At 35.1% G+C, this 5761-nt stretch overlaps 1 pseudogene; it reads right to left on the bottom strand.

The window, feature by feature from the left end:
- Nucleotides 1-890: 890 nt before the first annotated feature.
- LOC136207337 (benzyl alcohol O-benzoyltransferase-like) lies at nucleotides 891-4936 on the bottom strand (annotated as a pseudogene).
- Nucleotides 4937-5761: the final 825 nt, after the last annotated feature.

Genomic DNA, 5761 nt, shown 5'->3' with positions numbered 1-5761 from the left:
AGTTTTTTTGGTATAAAATGGGAAAAGGTAGTTCTCAATTATTTTAAGGTAGAAATATCACTTTTACGTGTATCTTCATCAACCCCCATTTTCTTTGGCTATCCTCGTCAACAAATACAATTTGGATTCCTTGGATAAGTGCAGATTTACCCTAACGTTTGTAACTATGCAATTTTTTACCTTTTACATTGCCAAACAATATCGATTGTACTCCTGCCAATATAAAAATTTAAACAGACTGGTCATCTGTTATTTAACTCATTATTTAATGTCACACTAGATCTTTCATGGATTTGTGATGAACCCAAGAGTTGATCTACAGACATAGTCTCCAGATCCTTTGATTCTTTAATAGCAGTTATAGTCAAATTTTAGAGTCTAGGAATGAAGAATTTTTTCTACCATAAGAACATCCTCAATGTCTCTCCATATCTCTTCAACTGATTGACAATTGCTAAAATTTTAGTAAAGAACTCCTCAATCGATTATAACTCCTTCATTCAGAATTTTCAAGCTCTTATACCAGATTGTTGGATCAATGGATAAAGTTTTACAAGTACAAAGTAAGAGTGTAATTGTTGGAAAATTCTCTTCCAATACTTCTTCTATTCATAGGTGTATATAGATTCCAAATAAGACTCTTAAGAAACAACACAACTATTAGGAAATATAGATGACTCTTAATAAACAACACAAATCTTAGGAAATACATATGACTCTTAAGAAACAACACAACTCTTAAGGAATACAAATGAGTCTTAAGAAACAATACAACTTTTATAATTCCATATAATAATTAAGACTTTAATAAATATAAGTTTATACTTCCAATAGATATATACCTCTCTGATCCAGAATATGCTATAAAGTTGACCAACAGAACAAGCGCATCAAGCTGAGGATTTTGGGGAGTTGTCCTTCAACATATTCTTCAACTCCTTAGTGAACCTACACATGGCTTGGATGGGCAAACAAAGAGACACTAGAATTCCATTTTCTCCATTGTTGTTTTGATAAGGAACCAAATAGCTTCCCATTGTTGAAATAGCTCTAGCAGGACCACCATAAATAGCATTTCCCCACCCATAATCCACTTCTCCATATCCTAATTTCATATTATCAGACATTATGTAAGTCCCTTCCACATGAAACAAAGGTCTTCCTTTACTCACTAGATTATCCATTGCAGATTGCACGTATTCTCTACTTACATTTTCTTTAGCTTTTTTTATTAACCCCAATGCATAATCCAATGGATTCCGAACTAGATCATGGGTGGTTGATATAACTGTGGAAAGTAAGAAACCATTCCCATAATGGCCTTGCGGTAATAAAGGAGGGTTGAATCGTTTACGAACATTAACAACACACATCATACGCATAATTTGGGATGGGTTTGATTGAAGTGAAATGGTACGACATTTCCACATATATGCTGTTAATATTTCAAAAGTAGAACAAGGAAGCATATTGGATTTTTTTATGTTAGAAAGTTGTTTGGATTCAAAAAAGAAAGCTCTTTGGACTAAATCATTCTTTAGTTGAAGAGGAATTGTTAGATTGTTTTCATATTCTGGGTGAAAACATGTTAGGTTTGGTGGATTTCTAGCACTAAGAACATGTCTTTCCCATATAGGTACAATAGAAGGAACTTGTTTCCCTTTTGCAATTTCTCCCATAGCCGTCATGAATTGAACTAACCCAGGCCCGTCGCACATTGTGTGGTTGAAACTTAGAGCCAAAACAAAACCTCCACATTTAAGACGTGTTACCTGTCAAGGAACCATTTTAAACAAAGCCTAGTTAAAGTTCAATAATAGCTTTTATTAGCATATGTGAATGACATCTGAGATTGAAGCATGTAAAACACATACTCATCTTACTAAAAATTATTATCACGCTAAAAGATAGCGACTTAGAGTAATTGAAAATATTGACTTTGCAAATTAACCAAAATACCATGTATGATCTTACAAATTAACTAAACACTAACTTTAACACCAATTTTATAAAGCACATAAACCCTATTTGCAAACTTTTAATCTACGAAAACTATCTTTGAAAATTGAACCAACGACTGAGTGTATTTTTTTTTTCTACTTTCCTCCAAATAAAATTCATTAAATACCTGAATAAGCAACAAAGGGGAGTTGAGCACTCCATCAGAGCCAGAGACATTAAAAAGGAGGTCCTCCAAGTAAGGAGACGGAGGGATAAGTGAATTGAGAGATTGATGAAGAGTAGTATCAGCATCAGCTTCAATAAACAATACACCTTCACCGGAACATTCCACTACAAGCTTGCGAGTAGGACCAACTTCTCTAAGCCTACCAGCAAAAGGATAGTAAAATACAAGTGTTTTAGAAATTGCATGTCTGATTAAATCAACAGGGTCTACTCCTTCCATTGAGGGATTGTGTGGATAGACATGGATTATAGGAAGATGAAATCTCAGACCATCTTAGTCATCTATGTCTGACAATGCCTTCACCTCATGTGGTGTGGCCTTCGCAGGACGGATAATTTCCGGTTCACGTCTATGAACCTTGAAAGGTTGAGAGATGCCTGATATTATGTTCATTCTAGTAAATAACAAGTGCAGCAGCTATAGTGTTTATGTTTTTCTGGTTTTATAGCATGGGAAAGGATTCCTCTCTACGCCATGAGAAATTTTACAGTACACCGGGAGTAATACTCCCGGCCAATCAAAATCGTTTTTGAATCCCACTACATGGGCATGATTGGTGGAAAGAGAAATATATATACACGTGTCATGGATTGATTGGTAGGGAGTATTACTCCAGGAATACCCTAAAATTTTCCCCATGGCCATATACCATACCTATGTTGTTATTTAAATGTAATTTAATCTAGTTGGATTATGATATCATCAAACCAACTCCCAAATTAATTATATAATTTAAAAGTCAGGTAGGCACCTCATCTTACCATTAAATTCCAATATGAAAAGGTGTTATGAAGTAGATGTGATAAAATATTCCATTTGCTATATCCCGTCATGTTCTATTTGGAGGAGAGGAGTGATGATGCCAATCCAAATCATCCTACTTAAGAGTCCTTGTGAAGGCAAGGTGAGGCGAGGGAGAGTTTTAGCACGCCGCCTACTGATGATAGGGAGAAGAATTCTACTTACCAAGTTTAGGTTGGACAAGCACTAGGCCATGAACCCACATGAATGGTGTTGAATGGGAAAATTAGGGAAACTTTCATCTACAATTGAATGAGGAGATGGATCCATTGCTTAAGAAAATTAATTCAGAACTGAATGTTAAAATTGATGGTGGGACCCCTCCCCGGACTCTTGTGGTTGATTCCATTAGCAAACACAGTCCAAACTGACTTCGACTTCGACTCCAACCACTGTGAAGCATTAGGAGGTAAATGAGCAAGATTTTTTCTGAATGTCTTAAGGTAATCCTTCATTTTCACTTTCTATGATTAGCTTTATGGTTGAGTAATGCAGAAAATATGTCAACCAAGTAATTTTGCGTTTCGTTCTATTAATTCAGCTTCTTATTATTCAATTTTTTTCTTGTTTCTTCTTTTCTTGAGCTCTATAGGGCTATAGATTTCACTTTGTCATATCATTCTATTCTATTTAAGTGTGTTATGCTTTTGGGTGTTTATTTGGTAAGTGGCTGAAAATTTTCATTGTTTAGTCTTCATTACTCGATTTTGTTTCAATTTCACGTACTGTTTATGGTTTTTAAAGAAATTTCGTACAGTATTGGGAGAATGTTTTATAAAATAAATAAATATAAAAACCAAAATAACTCTTTGTCTTTTGACTTTGATTATCATTTGATTTTTTTTTAACATCGTTATTGTGTTTGCTAACGAAATCAACCACAATGTACCTATTTATCAACTTTTAAACCACATCTTTTATGTTTAAAAATGGCCTGAATCACAAGGTTTATTTTTACACTTTTTCCTAAAGAAAATTGTCAAATTTTTAATGAAATTGTACTATTTTTCAACTATAAATTCAACCATTTCAACCATTTTCGTTTCAAAAAAAAAATCTATTTATCACTTATTGTTATTGTATACCTCACTTTTTTTTCATAATCTCAAAGCATGAATATCATCTAAGGATGAGTACAACTTTTTTTTAAAAGTAGAATGAATGATGTTAGAAATATATGGCACGAAATAGATGAACAAATGTATAACTATTTCTTACAACAAATAGCACAATCATCCGCACCAACTAGTTATAGAAAATATGTTGATTGAAATCATGAAGAAGGTGCAAAAAGTATGTTTTAAATGAATAGATCGTTGTTTCTATGCAGAGACCGCTGATGGTGAAGAAGAGTACATCAGAATTGCTGAGTGCATTGCATTAGATTATCTAGAAAAAAAATTGTTTGTGTTATTATCTAGGTGATCATAGAAGTATATATAAGGACGCTTGGTGATGTTGATGTATCGATTATTTCAAATGCACCAGAAAGGTTGATGTGGAGAGTGCTGCAGGAGAAACAAAGGAAGGGGATGGAAACTGCTTTGAGACTAGAGAGACAAGCTTAACAAGAGTAAAGACATCAAATTATTCATGACATGGCTTCTTCCGGGCTTGTGGTTAGAGGATGTACTACCTGAACCTCTTAAAATTAATGCTGCTCATGTCCCCTTAAACTTGCAAGAGAAACACCTTTTTAAAGGGATCGAGCAAGCCATCCTCATTTATCCCTCGGTACTCTTAAATTCCTGAATGACATCATGAAAGAGTATAAAAATGGCTACACAACGAAGCTCGCAAGTCTAATAATACGTTAAATCCTGACCATGTGTGTGACATGTTTATGCTTCCTTTTAATTGTTCGAAGAATTCGCAAGTACCCGATCCTAATGGGACTACCCGTACCCTGTATAAAAGGGTATGAGACGGGTATGGGATCAAAACCATTACCTGGGACGGGTATAGGAAGATCCCCAGGATACCCGGTACCCGTCATAACTTTTTTATATATTAAAAAATATTATTGTGTTTTAGATGTAAGATGTGAGATTTGAATACCAACCTTTTGTTTTTCGACCATTAACTAAGTTACTTTATTTTTATTGATTAAGGTGACATTTGTTCAATTTTTAAATCGATGATTTACTAAATTTATAATATTTTTTGTTTTATTTATTGATTTTTAACGGGTAAGGGTGTCCGCGGATACCCGTGAATTAAATGGGACGGATATTGGGATGTAAAACATAATGGGAAGGGTACGGGTAATTAAAAAATAAACGGGTAAGGGTTTGGGATTGACACTATCCGTATGTACCCTACCCGTTGCCATCCCTACCACAGAGTCTCGAAAATGTACCATTTTCACCTTATTACATTCATGTAACATCGTTTCGATAAAGAACATTTACTGACCTTTACATTTGAATTTTCCACGTAGATGAAGATCCGACAATGTTATCAAGCCCGGACCGGACCGGTTCGACTGGAAACTGGCAGGCAGTCCGATCCGAGCTTCACTGGATTGATCAACCCTTCGAAAACCGGTGTGAACCGGTTCGACCGGTGGTTATACCGGGAACCGGTTCACACCGAGCTGCTATTAAAAAAAATTAAAATTTAAGAAAAAATAAAAAAGATAAAGTTTCTATATAAATTTAGCAAAAGGAGGCCAGGCTAAGAGAGCTCATTTCGGTGTGGCATTCGCATCGCCCACGTCGTGCGGGTGCGCCCCTAACTTGATGGTAGATCGACTGCACCCCTGCGCATGAG

Source organism: Euphorbia lathyris, chromosome 9 (assembly GCF_963576675.1).
Source record: "Euphorbia lathyris chromosome 9, ddEupLath1.1, whole genome shotgun sequence".
Classification (NCBI taxonomy): Eukaryota; Viridiplantae; Streptophyta; class Magnoliopsida; order Malpighiales; family Euphorbiaceae; genus Euphorbia; species Euphorbia lathyris.
The sequence above is the reverse complement of the archived record's forward strand: the minus strand, read 5'-3'. Positions and strand labels throughout refer to the sequence as shown.